The sequence below is a fragment of the Rhineura floridana genome, chromosome 7 (genome assembly GCF_030035675.1).
Source record: "Rhineura floridana isolate rRhiFlo1 chromosome 7, rRhiFlo1.hap2, whole genome shotgun sequence".
NCBI classification, from domain to species: Eukaryota; Metazoa; Chordata; class Lepidosauria; order Squamata; family Rhineuridae; genus Rhineura; species Rhineura floridana.
The window spans coordinates 104,248,967-104,272,329 of NC_084486.1; the positions used below are offsets into that span (position 1 = coordinate 104,248,967).

General features: G+C 42.2%; 1 protein-coding gene across 1 annotated transcript in view; it reads right to left on the reverse strand.

The window, feature by feature from the left end:
* Positions 1–548: 548 nt before the first annotated feature.
* SLC25A36 (solute carrier family 25 member 36) overlaps positions 549–23,363 on the reverse strand; it is an 81,001-nt gene continuing 58,186 nt past the window's right edge. The window contains exons 8-9 of the transcript XR_009764067.1: positions 3,423–3,476; positions 549–622 (exon numbers count right to left, since the gene is read on the reverse strand). The gene's annotated coding sequence lies outside the window, so the exon portion shown is untranslated. The remainder of the gene's footprint in view (positions 623–3,422; positions 3,477–23,363) is intronic.

The window sequence follows — 23,363 nt, forward strand, 5'->3', positions numbered from 1 at the left end:
CAGACTGGTTGCAGACTAGGTATATTGACTTGGCAATCTGCATAATTCCTGCTTCACGAATGGATTGTGTGCACATTCTCCATGAGGCCTAGTGAATGTTCACAATGGCCAGTTATGCACATTAACCACTCAAGTTATTTCACTCTATCACACACACAACTCATGGCCTGGCATATTTTTTCCCCTTTTGGATGGCTATGGATCCTTCAGATGCATGCCTCCCACAGACTATTCACCCAGGCATGCCCCCCCTTTGCCTCGAACAGCATTTGAGCTTCAATATTAGTAAGACAAAGGCTTCAGATGAGGGTTGCTGGAAGTTCAGCAACACCAGGGGTTCTGCCATAGAGATGATGAGCTTAATGTAGCTTGCTCAGTGCTCTGTGCTGCATGGGAGTGATTTTAGCTGAGAGAAAGTGAGCTTTTACCTTGCTTTAAATCACTCAGACTTGGTTTCAAAATAAGAAAAGACCACTTTATTAATAGAAATACATGCTGGAAGGGAAAGATGCTACTTCTATCTAGTAACTAAGTTGGAAGCTGCAGTGACCATGCTTGGACATTGCTCCTCATGCTAGAGGAGATGAGACAAAGAGAACATGGCTCCTTCTCCTCTGGTGGTCTGCAGAGAAGAGAAAACAGGAAGATTAGAACAGCTCCCTGCGACATATCAGTTTACATGGAAGGAAGACAAACAGAAAAGGTGAGTACAGGTCAGTGGCAATCTAGCCAATTGTGAGGACTATTTTTATCTCTCTTCCCATGCAAATAGAACCAAATGAGAGCGGCTCTTGTCACACTTCTAACAAAAATGTGCTTTTGATATGCTTTAAATATATGACGTGTATGCAGCTTCATTGAGCTCCATATATATAGTCCAATACTCTAACCACTGTGTGTGTGATACAAACATCCATCCATTGTGACAACTGTACATTCAATCTTACCCTCTGTTTCCCATTCTTAATCCAGTGACCAATTCATTAGAGGGATCTCATCCCATGAGTGCTAAATTTGCTCAGTAGCCTTTGGTGAGAGATTTGATTTTTGGAAGTACATAATGGCTAGTGGATTTCACAAATGCATGTTTGCTGACACTTTCAAAGACTTCTCAAAGGTCTTGCTTTGCTGAAAGCATACTGATTCTTTCACAAGGCTTGCTGTTACATATGTTTTAATACTACCTTTAATAATGCTTTCCATCAATTTGCCTAGGACAAATGTTAAGTTAATGGGGTGTTCTGCACAAACACTGAACTGAACGCCATGCCTGACCATCTGCCTCTCTCGGCATACATAATCATATTTCCACTGTGACACCACTTGAAGAAGAAACAAGTGAACCAAACTTAATAACAGTATGGGCTTTTACATCACACAGATTGGGTGATGAGACTGAACTAGTGGATTCACCATGTAAAAAAAGAGGTACTCTTGAAAGTAAGAATCAAGGCTGGAATCTGCTCACATTGAAAATGGGTAATATGTTTATAGTTTAATTGCATTGTGTTGCCTGTTTAACAAAAAACAAAGAAGTCCATTTTGTTTTTTTAAAGGGAAGCTTTTGAAGAAGTGTGCATGTCATTCATAGCAGCCAGCAAATGTGATGAGATGTACAACAGAGACAATCTCAGTTAATTGCTGTGGGTGCACAAAAGCTTAGCCATCTGTGCTATTTGATAACTATCAGATAAAATAGTTGGCTGATTATTCAAATTGTTTTCAAATAATTCATTGCATTTCTACAAACAATACCCAAAGAGATGCCATCATTATTACTATGCAAATTTTGAATGGCACATCAGCCATAATTTTTTGTTATATATTTATAAAGAGACGCCTTCTGTCAATTCAAAGCAAAAATAAGCTGAACTTAAAAATAAATAGAGCCAAACAGACTGCTGCTTGGCTTCCTGAAACAAAACTGGGGAGAAATTTGTAGTGTTTTAAAATTCTGCTGTGGAATTATTGTACACAAACATTGGTGAGAAGGAGCCTCTGGAAAAGGGCTAGGGATGAAAGTGAGATTTTTAAAACCTGATCACTAGCTATCTTACTAGGGGAGTTCAGTTTGTTGGAGAACTGAAAGATGACCAGGCTTGACTTGAAAGAAGAGGGTGACTAGGAGTGATTGTGTCTGGACCATCTCTGAAAACCAGACATCTATCAGGACTTTAACAACAGGAAACTCTGCATGGACCATCAGGAAACCATCTGGACCACACACACCAACAGCAGACCATCTTAACTGGTCTCTCACCTGTGAGATGAGAAGCCCCTGTGCAACTAAACTCACCTGGTAATGGTTTGACCATGACAATGGAGGTGTAACTATTTTCTCTACCCCTGATCTATTTAATAATTCTGTAGCACAGAAAATCCCATTGTGAATATGACAAACTACTTGAATAAGACTTACAATTATATAAGACAGTTTCATAGTTGTAAGGGCTCCATGAAGTCCTAGGTTGTCTCATACAGGAAAACCCTGGCACAAACATTAAAGTTCCCCAGGACTAAAAGCCTGGCAGTTCTGAAAACCAGATTTGTGACAACTTTCATCAGCCCAGAAGCAACACTGTTATTACCACAATAAGCCACATTATATTGTGGATAAACCCTGTTGCCAAAACTGTGCCTCCTGCACAATCCAATACAAAAGTCCCAAACTACTCACAAATTAGAGAATATGAACAGATTTGCTGAATGGGGCTCACCCCTAGGACTGAAGTCCAAGGCATGTACTCATGTGTTGTACTCTCTGCATTTCACTGGACAGCCTTTTTGTTCCAGCCCACCTGACTTTAAAAACATCTTTCACAAAGATGAGAAATCACTTTAATGAATGGTTGGTACATTTTATTTTAGACTAAGTTATTGCCTAAACTGGCATTTTTACTTCAGTTATTCTTCTACTGACTGAACAACCTGACACATTCATGAGGAGGCACAGAAGAACATTTAGGTATGTCAATAGCCATGAAATGTGGCCTTTTGCCTCTGGTTTCCAAAGACCTCCACATTTATTCTGCTGAGAAACGTTTAGCATTGAGGAAGAAAAAGTTAAAAATATGGTATTACAAAAAAGGCTGTTTCTTTTATATAGAATGGACAGATTTCCCCGATAATAGAATTATTTTTGTGCTTGAACAAATTCACAATTTTGCCAGAATTTCTATCATTCACTCCACCATAAGCTAAGATAACGGGGGGGGGGAACCCTAGGCACTGGTTGTTGTTTTTTTTAAAAAAGCACAAAACAGCTTCTTTTCAAAGAAAATAATCCACTGCCTTTTTCACTTAGTTTTGTTCTCAGTACACATTTTTTTTACTGGCCACAGCAAAGGAAAATTGTGTCCAAAGAATATTGGGAAAACATTTAACTTTTTCTAGTTCTTCATTGTGTGAAAATGTACATTTACCTTTATTTGTTCATCTTCAGCAAAGAAGAGCAGAGCGTTTCTCTCCAACACCACCTCAAAATGTGAAAGATATCAGGTGAACATTTTAGTGGCATAATTTACATTAGTATATAACAAGTTAATTCTGAAGTGAGTCAACTGCAGGGCAATTTTCCGAAGCAGAAAAATGTCTTCCAAGAGACTCTTCGAACAGACAGCATATAAATTAGCAGGCAGCATAGTCCTCTTGAAAACAATGGCAAAGCACCGTTGATTTAATGGAAGAGGGACTGAAGCAAAACAGTGTAGAATTTTTGTATACGTCCTACTACAGAGCCAGAATGTTCTTGAGGCCACTGACTGGAAATAGATAGCATACATTGATGGAATGCACTGAAATCAGCCTGGATTGGCTCTTGACATGCCTCGCTGAGACCTCAAAAGTAATATATATTCCGGGCTTACTTCACAGCATGTGCCATTTGCCTGAATATGACTGGCAGTTACCTGTGACAGCATAGCTGGAATCAGTGCTCAGACTAACTGAAAACTACATCTGCCATAGCTTTAAAAGCACAGCAGATGGGAGTCAGGTGCTTTCTGGGATGCCTTGGGGAAATCTGTTTCTTAGGGCTGGGCACCATTAGGCAGCACAGGGTGGTGGCAGGCGATTTGGAATGCCATAAAAGGGAAGCAAGTTGTTATTCATCATTGTTGGATTTTATTGCCAGGGTGGGAGAGCGGTGCCCATGGGATCTTCTGATTCAGGTACCAAAATACCTTGGGTATTATCTACCTCGATGGTGGTAGGTATTTGCTGTTCTGTCTGGCAATATAGTGTCTTGGACCAGTCCTGCCAATTCCTTACTTGCACAATTGGTCCGACTTGGTATAAAGTAGTTTCCCCCCCCCAATGCTAGTCATTTTACACAGGATCAGCCCCCATGTTTTAGTGGACTTTGAATTTGTTAATATTTATTCATATTGCTGATTCGTTATGGGAGGCAGTTTTGAGAAGAGAACCATTATCAGCCAGTCATGCATCCTGAACTTGACCAAGGCCCCATCTACACTAAAGTGTTATGACACCGCTGTCATGGATTCCTCCAAAGAGTCCTGGGAACTGTAGTTTGCTAAGGGTACTGAGAGTTGTGAGGAGTCCACCTATATAGCTACAATTCTCATAGTGGTTCAACGGTCAATCCCTCTTTCCAGGAAACTCTGGGAATTGTAGCTCTGTGAGGGGAATAAGGGCCTCAACTATTTTCAGCACCCTTAATGTACTACAGTTACCAGAATTCTTTGGAGGAAGCCATGACTGTTTAAACTGTTATGAGACTGCTTTAAATCAATAGTGCAGATGGGGCCTTATATTATTGCTGTGTGCGTTTATCACTCCTTTTCCAACAAGCTTCCAGCAGATTAGATACGACTCTTAGAAGGTTTCTCATGAAAGCAGCTTTTAAGAGACAGACACACTTGGCTTCTGTAGAGAAAATGTATCAAACATATTCAGATTTTTGTCTAGGCCAGGGGACGTAGCTTATACACACCCTACTTGTGACTAAGTTCCTATCAAACATTTCAGGTTTGAGTATTTAACAATCTTGATAGGAAAGGGATTTAACACTGGGGGACATACTTGTTTGGATGAATACAGTATAGCTACAAAAGTGGTTATTTGCAAACATATCTTCCAGGACAATCTTTATACTTTTGTTTCTTACATTTCCAATAGGGTTGCCAGGTCAGAAGCATCCCAAACCTTGAGATTTTGAGGGTGGGCCCTATGTCATAGGGGTGTGCCTGTGTGATATCATGGGGCAGGTCCAAGTGATGTTGCGGGGTGGGCCCGAGTGATAAGCATGATATATTAAGCATCAACCACAGTTGCTTGGAGCATACAATTCAAACAAAAAAATTTCTCTGATTGGAAATTAAGATAGAAATCTTAGCTAAAAGATGGAGCCTCAGGAAACATTTAGTCTAGCCAACTTGCTTCTGGCCAGGGGCGTCACTACCGGGGTGCAGAGGGTGCGGCCCACACCCGGGTGTCACCATGAGGGGGGTGACACCCAGAGCTGCCCCGCCCCATGCCATTGCCCGGCAAGGCTGCTCCAACTCCTCCTCGAAGGCGGGTGGGCGAGACCGGGAGCAGCGTTGGCAGGGCGAGGGAGGCGCGCCGGCGTTCCCAGGCCTTTCTGGCTGGGTGCCCCTCCGGCGTGCACCCTCCCAGGGGCATGGACGGGATGGCTGGCCTTGAGTGTGCGTGCACGCATGTGTGCACGCAAGCCCAGCCACCTCGTCCATGCCCCTGGGAGGGCACGCACCGGAGGTCCGCACCCCCCCGCACTCCCGCTAGTGACGCCACTGCTTCTGGCAAAAAGGGTTTACATGCCCTCAGGCCGGTCCAGTCACCAGAAGGCTATTGTAGGAATAAAGGAGCCCAGTGTTATGGAGATGTTAGATGGAAGCACTCAGGAGTAAAGATGTATGCCCCCGAAGGCTGCAATTCTAAACACACTTACTAAGGGATTAAGCCCTATAGAAATCAATAGGACTTACTTCTCAGTAGATATGGTTTGGATTGTGTTTTTGGTAAACCTTGACCAGAGATCCTTTGCAAAGATATCTATATCCACGTAGGGTTGCCAACCCTCTGCCTGGAATGCCCTGCCCCTACATGTTAACATGGCTGCTCCAAATGTCTTTACAGGTTTGACCCTTCATTTCAGAAAGAGGTCTGAGAAATGAGTAAGAGTAAGAATGAATGAATAAATTTATTTGCGGTCGTAGACCAGTATACAATATCGAACATCATGTAAAACTGATTAAAATCATACATTTGCTAACTATAATCGGCTGTATAGGCAGTTGGGCTAATAATGTTCTTCGATAGATAATTGCCATGGCACAGAATTTTGCGACACTACATGTAATTTGAGGGTATTGATCCGATAAAAGGTAAGTGGTATAAAAAGAAAGGTCCCCGCCAGGAATCAAGTTGATGATTGGAGTTATATGCAAGAGGCGATCATGATAAAAAGGGCAAATTAAGAGTACATGGGTTACTGTTTCAATTTGTCCCATCCCACAGGGGCATAATCGCTTCGTACGGGGAACTACCCAATATCTGCCCTCTAAAAGAGCAGACGGGAGCACGTCAAACTTCGCCAATGTAAATGCTTTTCTGTATCTCACATTAGGTAGCGAGCTGAAGTAATGCGGGAGCGCAAAGCTCCTAGTGTGGGAAGAAGAATCATCCTTAAATGTTGTCGACGATTGATGTCTTTGTAGTTCTACGTCCATGATTCGTTGCGACATAGCCAGCCACGCTTTAGAGTAGCCCAGCGTGAAAATCGTGGGAGAAGAAAAGCCAAGATTTGCAAGTTTCTCAATCTAGGACTTATGCCATTTAGATCGGTAAGAGTCAGAAAGTATCAGTGGGGCCAAGCCCACGGGACAGAACCGCAATTTTAACCATAACCTTATTCTTAATTTCCAAATGCTTCTCCTTGATAAACGCTGTTTGTGCCTCTATATTATTGTGGCTGTTTATTATCACTTCCTGATTGGATGTGACCACATTATTAGCCACCGAAGGGGTATTAGAACTAAAGAACTTGGAGGTGTATCTGGATAATGTCCTTGCTGTAACCCGTGGTAGAGCCATCGGCTTCAGTGAAGCACTAGAGGTATTAGTCCTTGGGACCAAGTCCGGCGTCGATGGATTCGTCGCAGGGATTGAGCACCGGTTCAACCGATGTACTGAAGGAGCAGAAGGTGGAAGAGTAATCAAGGGATAGGGCCAAGCAGTGTTCTCAATATATGCGTCATAATTCCAAAACTACTCAGCACATGTTTATTTATAAGAAGGTTAGCTTTATCTGAGTTATTAAAAGTCAACAGTATCCGAGCGTTTATAGAATTAAAATGCAAATACTCTATATGATTAAAATCGGTAATAGTAAAAAGCCCTGGCATACTTGTTTGTAAAAGCTTCATAAGGTGAGCTTTGCGTGCTAGTTGAGTACGGTGAGTGTATGCCCTGGGACAGTTGGTTAAGACTAATTTTTCCAGAATGAGTTTTAAATTCCATCTAATCTCCTTCATCAGATTCCGCAGAAAGACCCGTGGTGCTAAAGAGCGTGAGACCTGCGGTTCAAAGGAGCAAAGTTGTGGTAGATTGTTCGGAGGGAGGAACACTGACGGGGGAGTCACTATTATAGCAGAGCACTCAGAATTAGCTTTAGCATTCTTTGGAGAATCTTCCTGTCTTGTAACCTTAAGCTCATGATTACTCCTTAATTTAAGTATCGAATCTAGAAGCTTAAATTTTTTTGTAAAATTCATTTTTCGGTCTCGATGAAACAAAGTTTTTAATATTTTTGCTCTTCATGGAGGTGATAAGTCTTTTGTTCGAGGAGCTTCTTTTGGTTTTTAATGTTATCTTCCTTCTTTGCCTCCTTGGCTTTGAAAGATGCACGGGACCAGTAAGTTGGCCACCGGATTTGGGTTCATTTATTTGTTGGGAGCCACAAGGGTGGTCAGCAGCTGGTTTGATTCAGTAAAAAGTTCTTTATGCAGGCTATGTCCCTGGAAAGTGTATGAAGCCAATTTTCCAATGTTTTAGTATCAATGCATTGTTGGTCGTCTGAGTGGATTAATATGTCGTCACTTGGTTTTGAATTTGAAGGAAAAAAGTAGTTGGAAATCTGCTGGCTGGGCATTTTCACATCCTCTTCACTGCTTCCAGGTGTGAATTAATTAATTGAGACTTTAGGTGTATGCTCAGTCAGACTCTCAGCCTGCTCTATCTCAAAGGTGAGATTGTAACAGGGGGGATCAGCTAAATCCAGTTGAAGAACTCCCTTCAAGTCCAGTGACCAGTCCAGGGGAGCTTTGTTACGGCTGGAAGTGGAAAGGTCAAACTCCTGAAGCCCCGGTTGCACCTTCGCGCTAATCCTTTCTCCTCCCTTTGGTGGAGCTGAATTCACTGCCTTTTCACAAGGGGGGGAAAAGTGGGTAATAGTTGACTGCTTTGACTGTTTTGCCGGTTTTACAAGAGAAGGTGGCTCACCCTCCAGGGGCATTCTAAGCTTCCTGTAGCTGTTCCTGGTATAAACCATATTGTGGTGCTGTCTCTTTAAGGTGATAGCCAAAGGTCAGTAATTAAAGCTACAATTTCTGTAGCAGTCCTGGAAAAAAACAGCACGGAATAACTCAGAATGGATGTTTCCCCAGCTTTTCCTCTGTCTTTAATGTCAGTTCAAGTAGTTAGGTGGTTAAAAGAAAAAAATGCTGACTTAGGCGTTGGACGGTGTGTATTAACAGACTCTACAGGCACTCTGGCTGCTCAGCTCAAATGATGCTGCCATCTAGCCGGGAGGCAACAAATAAATCCACTCTCCACTCTCAAGGTCGCTCAGATGACAAGGAGTTGATATCAGTGTTGCTGAGGATGGAAGTAGGCCAGAAATAAAGATTCAGTGACCCAGCTGCTGTTTACATGGCTATTTTAGGGAAGCAAATGCTGGAGCAGACGAGGCAACGTCTGTCCTATCAGGCCGCCATCTTCCCCTCAGAACCAAGCAGGGAGACTTGAGGGAGCCTCAACCAGTGTAGTAATGGCTAGAGGGAGATATCAAAGAGTAAGAAAATTCTCTATTCTTTTCTGTCTTCCCTGTGGGCTGCTATAAACTCAACTGACAGCCAACCAAATTCCAGTGAATAATAATTGACAGAGAGAAAACACACATGGTTTGATCTAACTTCATAGGCAGCAGCTTGGGAACAAAATAAATTACAGCCACATTGCCCAGTATAAGAATTCTCTTTTACCACTATCGGGCAAGAAACAAACTGTCATGCAAACAAGAAGGTACATCATTAGTGGGTTTAAGGGGGTTGAACAGAGTGCATGGAACCACTGTTGTTGCTTCTATGGATGAAAGTGAGTGAGGTTAAAGATAAATGAAAAGCAAATAGAAAAGAAAAACAAAAGACAGTGATGATTTCCTAAATGCAATACTGTACCAACCACAGGAAGATTCCTGTGAGTAAGGCAGGAAACTCAACATCCCATAACCAGTCAGGATTCATAACCAAAAACCAAAAATAAAAAAAATCCTGGCAGCCAGTTACCCAAGGTCACAGAAATCCCCATGCAGCAAAACCTGACCCCGGGGCTACAGTTAGTGCAGAATGCTGTGGCACATTTGCTGAGTCAATAAATAGGAGTGAGACCCTATATATTTATTTATTCAATTTATATCCCGCCCTTTCTCCAAATAGGAGCCCAGAGCCTCAAACAAAAACACTAAAACACTGCAAAACATCATAAAAACAGACTTTAAATATATTAAAATATAACCATTAAAAACATTAAAACAAAACATCTTTAAAAACATTTTGAAAATGCTTTAAAAACATTTTAAAAGGTTTTAAAATATATTAAAAAGCAATACCAACACAGATGCAGACAGGGATAAGATCTCTACTTAAAAGTCTTGTTGAAAGAGGAAGGTCTTCAGTAGGCGCTGAAAAGATAACAAAGATGGTGCCTGTCTAATATTTAAGGGGAGGGAATTCCAAAGGGTAGGTGCCACTACACGAAAGGTCTGTTTCCTATGTTGTGTGGAACAGACCTCCTGATAAGATGGTATCTGCAGGAGGCCCTCACATTCACAGCGTAGTGATCTACTGGGTATATAAGGGGTAAGATGGTCTTTTAGGTATCCTCGTACCAAGCTGTATAGGGCTTTGTACACCAAAACCAGAACCTTGAACTTAGCCTGGTAGCTATTAGGTAGCCATTGCAATTCTTTCAGCAGTGGACTAACTTACTGGTGATACCCTGCTCCAATGAACAGTCTCACCATCACATTTTGCACCAGCTGCAGCTTCCGGACCAACCTCAAGGGTAGCCCCACAAAAAGAGCATTATAGTAATCCAGCCTGGAGGTTACCAGTGCATAGGTAACAATGGTAAGGCTATCCCGGTCCAGAAACGCCCACAGCTGTCTTATCATCCAAAGCTGGTAAAAGGCAGTCCTAGCCACTGTGGTCACCTGGGCCTCTAGCGACAAAGATGGATGCAGGAGCACCCCCAGACTATGGGCTTGCTCTTTCAGGGGAGTACGACCCCATTCAAAGCAGGCAACTTACCAATTATCTGAACTCGGGAACCACCAACCCACAGAGTCTCTGTCTTGCTAGGATTGAGAGTCAGTTTATTGGCCCTCATCCAGCCCATCACCAAGTCCAGACAGCTATCCAGGGCTTGCACAGCCTCTCCCAGTTCAGATGTTACAGAGAAATAGAGCTGGGTATCGTCAGCGTACTGCTGACACCTCACCCCAGATCTCCTGATGACCGCTCCCAAGGGCTTCATATAGATATTAAACAGCATTGGAGACAAGATGGTACCCTGCGGCACCCCACAGGAAACTGCCAAACGTCAATCACCCAATGCTATTCTTTGAAAACAACCCTGGAGATAGGGTCAGAACCACTGTAAAACAGTGCCTCCAACACCCATCCCACCAAGTCGGCCCAGAAGGATACCATGGTCAATGGTATCAAAAGCCACTGAGAAATCAAGTAAGAGTAACAGGCTCGCACTCCCCATCTTTCTTCTGAAAAAGGTCATCCATGAGGGCAACCAAGGCCGATTCAGTCCCATAACCAGGCCTGAACCCAGACTAGAAGTAAAGATAATCTGTTTCATCTAAGAGTACTTGCAATTGCTGCACTACAACCCTCTTAATCACCTTCCCTAAGAAGGGGGTATTTGTGATCGGGCAGTAATTGTCGCAAACCAATTGGTCCAGGATGGGCTTTTTCAGGAACGATCAATTCACTACCTCTTTTAGGGTGGCTGGAACCACTCCTTCCCACAATAATGCATCGACCACACCCTGGATCCATTCCGTCAACCCCCCTCAGCAAGCTTAATAAGCCAAGAAGGGCAAAGGACGAGAGAACATCTTGCTGGCTGTATTGTCACAAGCCCCTTGTCCATGTCATCAGGGTACATCATCTGAAACCGTTCCCAAGAAGTTGAAGCAGACGTTGCACTGGATACTTCACTGGGGACTACAGTAGATGTGGATGAGGCATCAAGATTGTATAGAGGTGAGCAAATTTACCCTCAAAGTGCCTTGCAAACAATTCACAGTGGGCCTCCGAAAGGTCTAAAACTCCGTTTCCTGGAGTTGATGTCAACAGATCTCTGACAATACAGAAAAGCTTCACTGGACTGCTAACTTGAGGATGCAATGGTGGCAGAGAAGTGGGCCTTCTTTGCCATCCTCACCACCACACTGTAGGCACCGTTATGATGTATTACTTGTGCCTGATCAGCCTCACAGCACATCTTTAGCCAATTATGCTCTAGCCATCATCCAGCCTGTTTCATTTTTCCTAGCTCACTGGTGTACCAGGGTGCAAGCCAGGCTCCTCAATGCCAGAGAGGGTGCTCATGGGCAATCATGTCAACAACCTGACACACCTCGCTGTTCCACAGCATGACAAGGGCTTCAACAGGGTCACCTGCTCTATCTACTGGGAACTTCTCCAGGGCATGCAGGAATCCAGTGGATTCCGTTGGTCTCCGGAGGGGAACCATCTTAATCTGTCCATCACTCCTGCAGGGGAGGATCGGAGCCATAAGTCTAAACTTCATCAGGAAATGGTCTGACTATGACAATGGGGTGACATCCATCCCCCCATCTCCAGACCACCCCTTCCTCCATCTGGAGCAAAAGCCAAGTTGAGGGTGTGTTCTGCCCTATGTGTCAGGCTGGTGACAACTTGAGACAGCCCCCTGGTCATCATGGAGACCATGAAGTCCTGAGCCACAACACTATAGGTAGCCTCAGCATAGATGTTGAAATCACCCAAGCCTATTGTTCCGGGCTTCTCCAATACTACAGCCAAAACAGCCTCTACCAGCTAGGTCAGAAAAGCTGCCGGGCAGCAAGGTGGACTGTACACCAGCAGCAACCCTAGTTTACTGTCTCCTTGGCCCAACACCAGGTGCAGGCCCTCACAGCCAGCTCCAAGACTGGTTTCCTGGTGACAGAGATGGAAGTTCTGTAGACCATAGCAACTCCTCCTCCTCCCCATCCCTGCAGCCTGTGCTGGTGTTGCACAGAGTATCCAGGTGGGCAAAGCTGGGTCAGATCAGCTCCTTCCAGTTCACCCACCCAGGTCTAGGTAATGCACACCAAATCGGTACCTTTATGGATGAGTGTAGTCTTATTGTGGACCAGTCTGGCGTTAAACAACAGGCCAGTCTGCTTTGAAATCTGCACTGGTTGCTGATTCGCTACCAGGCCAAGTTCAAGGCATGCTTTTCATGTTACGGGTGCCACATGGTAGTTCTGCTCTTGTAAGAAATCAGTCCTTTAGTGTGGCAGCACCCACACTTTGCAACTCCCTGCCTATTGACATTAGGCAGGTGCCTTCATTCTACTCTTTTTGGCACCTGCTAAAACATTTTTGTTTAGGCAAGCCTACCCCACATGTCGAAGGTATTATGTTTTTATCTATTTTAACTCATTGTTGGTTCTATTATTTTGAATAAATTTAAATACCTGTCTTAAACTGTTTTGCCAATAATTGTGTGTTAATTCTTTCTGTAAACTGCTTTGAGATTTTTTAAAAAATTATTTTAGAATTGTTCTTTTCAATTCACTAATGAATGCACATCATAGTAGTAGAAGTCATGTGCTTTAAATGTATGGTGTGGATCTACTTAATGAACTTTGCCTGCATGTAAATTGTTTTAATTAATTTTTTTAAATGGAAATGAGCTATAAAGTTTACTGGGTGACCATGCGCTACTCACCATCTTTCAGCCTAATCTGCCCCTCAGGATGAAAACAGAGGGGAACCATGACCACCCCAAGGAAGAAGGGCACACTGAAAATGTAGAGGAAGTAATAGTGTGAAATCAGATACTTATCGGGACAGACCAAGGGATTTCAGAAGAAAATCACCCTGTGCTTTATAGATTACAGCAAAGCCTTTGACTTTGTAGATCATGAAAAACTATGGAATGCTTTAAAAGAAATGGGGGTGCCACAGCATCTGATTGTCGTGATGCACAACCTATACTCTGGACAAGAGGCTACTGTAAGGACAGAATATGGAGAAACCAATTGGTTCCCCATTGGAAAGGGTGTGAGACAGGGGTGTATTTTATCAACCTGTTTATTTAATCTGTACACAGAACATATCATACGGAAAACAGGATTGGACCAAGATGAAGGAGGTGTGAAAATTGGAGGGAGAAATATCAATAATTTAAGAGATGCAGACGATACCATACTACTAGCAGAAACCAGTAATGATTTGAAATGAATGCTGATGAAAGTTAAAGAAGAAAGCACAAAAGCAGAATTACAGCTGAATGTCAAGAAGACTAAAGTAATGACAACAGAAGATTTATGCAACTTTACAGTTGACAATGAGGACATTGAACTTGTCAAGGATTATCAATACCTTGGCACAATCATTAACCAAAATGGAGACAATAGTCAAGAAATCAGAAGAAGGCTAGGACTGGGGAGGGCAGCTGTGAGAGAACTAGAAAAGGTCCTCAAATGTAAAGATGTATCACTGAACACCAAAGTCAGGATCATTCAGACCATGGTATTTCCGATTTCTATGTATGGATGTGAAAGTTGGACAGTGAAAAAAGCAGGTAAGAGAAAAATCAACTCATTTGAAATGTGGTGTTGGAGAAGAGCTTTGCGTATACCATGGACTGCAAAAAAGACAAATAATTGGGTGTTAGAACAAATTAAACCAGAACTGTCACTAGAATCTAAAATGATGAAACTGAGGTTATCATACTTTGGACACATAATGAGAAGACACGATTCATTATGAAAGATAATAATGCTTGGAAAAACAGAAGGAAGTAGAAAAAGAGGAAGACCAAACAAGAGATGGATTGATTCAAGAAAGGAAGCCACAGACCTGAACTTACAAGATCTGAACAGGGTGGTTCATGACAGATGCTCTTGGAGGTCACTGATTCATAGGGTCACCGTAAGTCGTAGTTGACTTGGAGGCACATAACAGCAAGTATGAAGAAATATTTATATAAGCCTGACTATCAAATATGTTTATTATTTACACAACTTGTAAAGATATTTATAGTGCAATCCTATGTTTGTTTACTCAGAAGCAAGTCCCAGTGTATTCAGTGGGGTTTATTCCAACAGGGAACTTGCAGAGAACTGCAACCTCAAGTGATAAGGAACTTCATTCACCCAACCCAAAATTCAGAATCGTGCCACTTCAAGCTGTTTTGCAACTGTTTATACTTGTTTTTATGGTTATTGGATATTAAAGGGATTTATTTCTTATTGTGAGCTACCTTGATTTCCTGTCTGCAACCCGACCTCACAGAGTTGTTGGAAAGACTCCATACACACACACTGGTGATGTAAAAATACATACACTCTATATAGTTTATTGTCAAAACCAGTTGGTCATTGTGGAACGTTTTAAAAAAATCAGTATTAGTTTCCTAAATAATAAAAGCAGCGATACCATATAAGCCCTGCCTAATTGTTTTAAAAAGTAGGATTGGAGGGGGAAGAGATTTACAACACAAGCACAATTCTTTGCTATGTTCATTCAAAAGTCCCATCAATTTACAGCACAAACCTAACCACATCTACTCAAAAGTAAGGCCTATTGAGTTCAATGGGGTTTACTCTGGGTATGTGGGATTAGCAATGCAGCTTTACTCCCAGAAAAGCAAGTACTGGATTAAAGCTTCATATTGGGTTTTCAAAACAGTGCCGTCTTCAACAGCCCAGGAAAATTTAAACTTGTTTGACTTCTGCACACAAGAGAAAGACTGAAAGCAATGTGATTACTCAATTGATGAAATTTTCAGAAAAGCAGGAAAAAACAAGTTTTCTGACTTGCAAAGGCATCTAGTTACTGCCTTGTCAATCACAACCCTGACTTCACTTACTGGCTACAAACTTGAAAGGGTGGGATTAGAGCAGCCAACTACGAACTCATTTAACTTAAGTTGCGGGTGTGTGTGATGTTTTGGTGTATATTTCGGGAACCAGACCACCTAGACACTTTTTTTTTAAATGAAAGCTCAGTGTCCAGAGATTAAGTTGACTCACTCAGAGACCTGGAGAGCACCCCAAAAATCCAGAGCCTCCAGGCAAAAACCGGACACCTGGCAACCCTAATTTCCAATGAAACAAGTGCTGTCAGCAACAAATATGGATCATAAGGAAAGAAGCTCTGTCACACACACAATTGTCGCTAAAATTCTGCTTCGGTAATAGCCTTAGGCAAGGCACTGGACCATCTGAAATCCACTTGCTTGAAAATATGTTCCTTTCCAATTTGCTTCTCTCGAATAAACAAAGCAAAAATACATACAGCAGTTTTTATGGCACAATTTCACCATCTATTTCTCTCTCTTCGTTCAGATTATGTGTGATTTTAAGTTCCCTTTACCCAACACCAGCTAGTCTCTTTGAAACCACAGGAAATTAAGAAAAGTTCTGCTTGACCAGACCAAAGGCCTATCTAGTCCATTGTTCTGTTTCCCACAGTGGCCAACCAGATGACTTCTGGGAAGCCCAAAAGCAGGACATGATCACAATAGCATTCCCCCCTGCAACTGTTCTCCAGTAACTCAAGCATTTGGTCTCTGATATTGGAGGTAGTAAAGTATAATCATGACTAGTAACCACTGTAGCCTCTTGCATGAATCTCTCTAATCCTTTTAAAGCCATCTGCCGTGGTGGCAATCATAACAAATTGTGGCAGCGAATTCCATAGTTTAACTATCATGCACTGTTTGAAAGACTTCCTGCTGTCTATCCTGAATCTCCCAGCATTCAGCTTCATAGGATGACCCTGGATTCTAGTATTAAAGAGGAAGCAAAACTTCTTTCCACTTTCTCCACATCATGCCTAAAACTCTTCAGATGATCAAAGGTGTCACTAATCTAGCCCTTAAAGGTTAGAGGAAAATATTTACAGCTGTACTTCAAATATTAGGAGCTTAGACCTGACCAGTATTTTAAGGAACAGCATAATTCTTGCTCCTACTGCCTTTTTCTGACAATGCACATCTTTCTTTTGTGGTGCAGTTGCTATTGCAATCCTGCTGAATGTGTTCAGCTCCTACATAACATTGGTAGTGGACGGCCAAATCACACGGTAATCCCAGATGAAGCAGGCACTTCCCATGCAAGTGTGCCCCCTTCATCAAACCCAAAGATTATAAATTAAATGTTTGGATCATTCCATTATTAAAAACACCAGAGATCCTGAGATCTAAGAGCAGAAACTCTGTAGGTATGTGAAAAACCAGGCTGTAACAATGTGCCTGCTTGCACAATACAACTGCTTGCAAATGCCACCCTGAATGTAACCTGAGGAATTAGCAAGCAAGCAGTGAAAAGCCAGGAATACATTTTATTTTATAATTTCTTATAGCCATGTTATGTGCATGGTGAGTTAAGAACACAATTATTCTAGAAAGATTTTCACTGTGATCTTAACTGCATATACATGGAAGTAAGCTCAATTTTAGTTGGTCAGTCTGTGCGCTAGGTAATGCTTTGTAGATAGGGCATCTTGACTATATAGCAATGGATTTTACAAGACAAAACAATGATTGCTTTCAGACACATTGCCTAACCATGGCTTAGTGTTACAAGAATGAATAGGAATGAAAATCAGGCTTGCACACTCCCTCTTCTGCTTCATTCTAATGCAAGGGGAAGAGATCAGAAATTAATTCCTGGCTTGTGACAAATCCGATTGCTTTTGTCTGAGCATGCGAAACTGCAAATCATAGTTTGTCCCTAAACCAGATCAAATTGCATCTTGTGATCCTGATTTGTGGACAAGCTATGCAAACTGTAGTTTAACAGATTCTCAAAGCAGGACACTTCCAATCTTTTTTCCTTGCATGTGGATAGAGGGAATGCAAAAACTCATTCCTGCTCATTTTCATAACACCAGACCATAGTTTAATATCGGTATTACATTTGAATGGTGCCACCATGAAGCATCAGAATAGGTTATAGGTGCTTTAAAAATTAACAAGAAAATATGATTAAAAATGTCAGAGTTTACTTTGCATATTTTAATTCATGAATATCAACCCTTAAGAGAAAAATCAACTCCTTTGAAATGTGGTGTTGGAGGAGAGCTTTGCGCATATCACGGACTGCGAAAAAGACAAATAACTGGGTGTTAGAACAAATTAAACCAGAACTATCACTAGAAGCTAAAATGATGAAACTGAGGTTATCATGCTTTGGACACATAATGAGAAGACATGACTCACTGGAAAAGACAGTAATGCTGGGAAAAACAGAAGAGAGTATAAAAAGAGGAAGGCCAAACAACAGATGGGTTGATTCCATAGAAGAAGCCACAGACCTGAACCTACAAGATCTGAACAGGGTGGTTTAATAACAGATGCAATTGGAAGCGGCTGAAGAATTGGAAGTCATAGGGTCGCCATAAGTCGTAATCGACTTGAAGGCACATAACAACTGATTGCAGACTTTTACACGGCAATTGCACAAGTAACTGCATCAACATGCAATGTGGAGCATTGGGGTTAGTTGTACATTGGAATGTGTTCAAACCAATCCATACCTTTTATCAAATCCAAACACTTGGCTTAATGCAGTGACAATAATATGAAATTAAATTCATGGCCTATTAAAATATCAGAGGATTTAAAAGCATTACTGCTAGACACAGCACCCCCTTCCAGTTTCCAGAGGGACTGCAGCTGATGGTGAGGGGAGGTTGAACCCTTCCCTCCCCAATGGTGATTCCAATGAAAAGCCCCCCCCATGCCACTATTAACCAATTAATTGCAACAAGGTTAGGGGTAGGGAGAGTTCTATCAAGATCAGAGCTGGAAAGCAAGGATTAGACCTCAACTCCCCGTGTGTTGTAGTCTCGGTGGAAATCGGGGGGCCAACACCTGAGATTATTTTTTAAACCCCTGATGTGGCAGCAGACCATGTAATTGACATAACACGTAACTTGGCCTTAAAGCATGTGGTAACAATTTCATGTAGCAACCAACATAGCAGATAAGTGTGAACATAAGAAGAGCCTGCTGGATCAGGCCAGTGGCCCATCTAGTCCAGCATCCTGTTCTCACAGTGGCCAACTGTGCTTGGGAGTTCTTTTAGAACCATCCCTGTCACTTGAGGCTCAGTTAGCCTCGGTGGCACGGAGTGCTTTTTACCAACTTCGGTTGGTGGCCCAGCTACGCCCCTATCTGGATAGAGAGAATCTTGCTTCGGTTGTCCGTGCTCTGGCAACCTCAAAGCTAGATTACTGCAATGCGCTCTACGTGGGGCTGCCTTTGAAGACAGTCCGGAAACTGCAGCTTGTACAAAATGCAGCGGCCAGACTGATAACAGGGACTAGGCATTCCGATCATATAACACCGATCCTGGCTCACTTGCATTGGCTGCCTATATGTTTCCGGGCCAGGTTCAAAGTGCTGGTTTTAACCTATAAAGCCTTATATGGCGCGGGACCACAATACCTGATGGAACGCCTCCCCCGATATGAACCCACCTGTACACTGCGCTCTACATCGAAGACCCTCCTCCAGGTACCTACTCATAGGGAAGCTCGGAGGGTGACAACAAGAAAAAGGGCCTTCTCAGTGGTGGCCCCCGAATTATGGAACAATCTCCCTGAGGAGGTACGCCTGGCGCCAACATTACTATCGTTTCGGTACCAGGTTAAAACTTCCCTCTTTTCCCAGGCATTTTAGCATTTAGTATGTATTGAAAACTGTTTTGATTCTTCTAGATATAGAATTTTAAAGTTTTTTAAAAAGTTTTAAATTTGTTTATATGTGACCTATTGTATTTTTATGACTGAATGTTGTGCACCGCCCATAGAGCTTCGGCTATGGGGCGGTATAGAAATCTAATAAAATAAATAAATAAATAAACCAGGTGCCTGGGGGAAGCCCGCAAGCAGGACCTGAGTGCAAGAACACTCTCCCCTCCTGAGGATTCCGGCAACTGGTTTTCAGAAGCATGCTGCCTCTGACTAGGGTGGCAGAGCACAGCCATCACAGCTAGTAGCCATTGATAGCCCTGTCCTCCATGAATTTGTCTAATCTTCTTTTAAAGCCATCCAAGCTGGTGGCCATTACTGCATCATGTGGGAGCAAATTCCATAGTTTAACTATGCGCTGAGTAAAGAAGTACTTCCTTTTGTCTGTCCTGAATCTTCCAACATTCAGCTTCTTTGAATGTCCACGAGTTCTAGTATTATGAGAGAGGGAGAAGAACTTTTCTCTATCCACTTTCTCAATGCCATGCATAATTTTATACACTTCTATCATGTCTCCTCTGACCCGCCTTTTCTCTAAACTAAAAAGCCCCAAATGCTGCAACCTTTCCTCGTAAGGGAGTCGCTCCATCCCCTTGATCATTCTGGTTGCCCTCTTCTGAATCTTTTCCAACTCTAGAATATCCTTTCTGAGATGAGGCGACCAGAACTGTACACAGTATTCCAAATGCGGCCGCACCATAGATTTATACAACGGCATTATGATATCGGCTGTTTTATTTTCAATACCTTTCCTAATTATCGCTAGCATGGAATTTGCCTTTTTCACAGCTGCCCCACACTGGGTCGACATTTTCATTGTGCTGTCCACTACAACCCCGAGGTCTCTCTCCTGGTCGGTCACCGCCACTTCAGACCCCATGAGCGTATATGTGAAATTAAGATTTTTTGCTCCAATATGCATAATTTTACACTTGTTTCTATTGAATTGCATTTGCCATTTTTCTGCCCATTCACTCAGTCTGGTCTTTTTGGAGTTCTTCGCAATCCCTTTTTGTTTTAACAACCCTGAACAATTTAGTGTCATCAGCAAACTTGGCCACTTCACTGCTCACTCCTAATTCTAGGTCATTAATGAACAAGTTGAAAAGTACAGGTCCCAATACCGATCCTTGAGGGATTCCACTTTCTACAGCCCTCCATGGGGAGAACTGTCCGTTTATTCCTACTCTCTGCTTTCTGCTTCTTAACCAATTCCTTATCCACAAGAGGACCTCTCCTCTTATTCCATGACTGCTAAGCTTCCTCAGAAGTCTTTGGTGAGGTACCTTGTCAAACGCTTTTTGAAAGTCTAAGTACACTATGTCCACTGGATCACCTCTATCTATATGCTTGTTGACACTCTCAAAGAATTCGAATAGGTTACTGAGACAGGACTTTCCCTTGCAGAAGCCATGCTGGCTCTGCTTCAGCAAGGCTTGTTCTTCTATGTGCTTAGTTAATCTAGCTTGAATAATACTTTCTACCAGTTTTCCGGGGACAGAAGTTAAGCTAACTGGCCTGTAATTTCCGGGATCCCCTCTGGATCCCGTTTTGAATATTGGCGTTACATTTGCCACTTTCCAGTCCTCAGGCACGGAGGAGGACCCGAGGGACGAGTTACATATTTTAGTTAGCAGATCAGCAATTTCACATTTGAGTTCTTTGAGAACTCTCGGGTGGATGCCATCCGGGCCCGGTGATTTGTCAGTTTTTATATTGTCCATTAAGCCTAGAACTTCCTCTCTCGTTACCACTATTTGTCTTAGTTCCTCAGAATCCCTTCCTGCAAATGTTAGTTCAGGTTCAGGGATCTGCCCTATATCTTCCACTGTGAAGACAGATGCAAAGAATTCATTTAGCTTCTCTGCAATCTCCTTATCGTTCTTTAGTACACCTTTGACTCCCTTATCATCCAAGGGTCCAATCGCCTCCCTAGATGGTCTCCTGCTTTGAATATATTTATAGAATTTTTTGTTGTTGGTTTTTATGTTGCCTCTAAGAGCTTCCTTGACTTTGCTCGTTAACCATGCTGGCATCTTCTTGGCCCTGGCGGTACCTTTTCTGATCTGCGGTATGCACTCCAGTTGAACTTCTAATATAGTGTTTTTAAACAACTTCCAAGCATTTTCGAGTGATGTGATCCTCTGGACTTTGTTTTTCAGCTTTCTTTTTACCAATCCTGGTTGGCCACTGTGAGAACAGGATGCTGGACTAGATGGGCCACTGGCCTGATCCAGCAGGCTCTTCTTATGTTCTTATGTTCTTAATCCCCTAATTTTTGTGAAGTTTTCTCTTCTGAAGTCAAATGTGACCGTGTTGGATTTTCTAGGCAATTGGCCATTTACATGTATGTTTAATTTAATAGCACTATGGTCACTGCTCCCAATCGGTTCAACGACACATCTCGCACCAGGTCCCGGTCCCCACTGAGGATTAAGTCCAGGGTTGCCGTCCCTCTGGTCGGTTCCATGACCAACTGGTCTAGGGAATAGTCATTTAGAATATCCAGAAATTTTGCTTCTTCGTCATGACTGGAACACATATGCGAACATTCCCATCTGCAGTGCTAAATAGAGATCCTTAATCTGAATACAGGGATTGCGTAATTCCTTTACATAGTTTTCCTACAGCACCTGATAAGTCATAATTCAACAGAGAATCGTATTCTATTTGGACTGAATATATGAGCCTGGTCACTGAATCATTATTTTCCTTTCTTGAGTTAAAAATCCAATATTTTTACACATGTCCAATATTTTGTTAAAATTGGCACTTAAATTGTTAATCTATTCCTTGGAAGAAGATCAAGTTTTTAGACCACCCTTACAGTTTAACTAGTTGGCTGTCATCTTTAAGCCTACCTAACCTCCTTGGTAATCATAATAGATCATTTTTGTTGTGAGTAATTTAAGCCATAGTCTCAAACCTTCAAACATATCCAGTATCTATCTGTCTGGAAATCCCCTAAACAATTTATGAGTCATTCAATCACCAAAATGGCTTGGAAGTATTTCTACTAGGAAACAAATCCCTTACAACTTTTATTATTACACATTGTTAAACAGGCTTCCAAGAGGGAGACTGTAGGGAATGGTGGATTTGTGGTTTATGCCAATACCTGTGAAAACAGCTGAGTAAAACTGTCTTGAAAATTTACTTCCACTGGAACAAAACCTCACAACTGCCTTTACCAGACGATGAGTTTCTTTTAAACAATTTAATGATATTTTACTTGAACATCCATCAAAGCAATTCCCTTCAGCAAAGTAGACTAGTGTAAAGCTGTATTTAGTTAAGAATCATATAGCTTGTGAATTGGACAAGAATAACCCAGATTCCAAATTGGAAAGCACGTCCCATGAATCGACTATTCCATGTAGACGATTTTACCAGACAGGGTCTAGAAAAGAGGTTAAGGCAGTCGGCCAACAATATTAAGGTATCTATTTAAGTAACAAATGTACTATTCCTCCATGAAAATTGAACCCTTCCCCATAAAAAATGAATGACTGCACCAACTGCTATTGTAGAATATTTGCGATAATAAAAGATACACACAGGTTGCAAAACAGATGAACATGAGAGAATAGGCCTTCACTGGTGCCTTATAGCAGGAATGGAGATCCTCCATGTATTGCTGGACCACAACTCCTCCAACCATCACTGGCCCTGCATTCTGGGTATAATGGGGAGATGTAGTCCAAACAACATCTGAAGGGCCACAGGCTCCCCAACATTGTCTTAGAGGTACACAGAACACTACCATTTATTGATTCAGACCATTGGTCTGCCTAGCTCAGTATTGTACCAGGAGTTCCCAAACTATGGCCCACAAGTTTTATTCAGGTGGTCCACAGGGCATCTGTAAAAATACAATTAAAACAGTACAGCATCTAGTTTGGAATATAGAATTACAATACTTTGACTGCTAAAACTGATAGATGGCCCAAATAGTGCCCCAAGGGCAGAGTAGCAACGTCTCTTACCGTATATTGGTAAACTTAACCACCCATTGCCAGTTGAACAGAGTTCCACAGGGATTAATCTGATTTGATTACACACTTTGAAAAA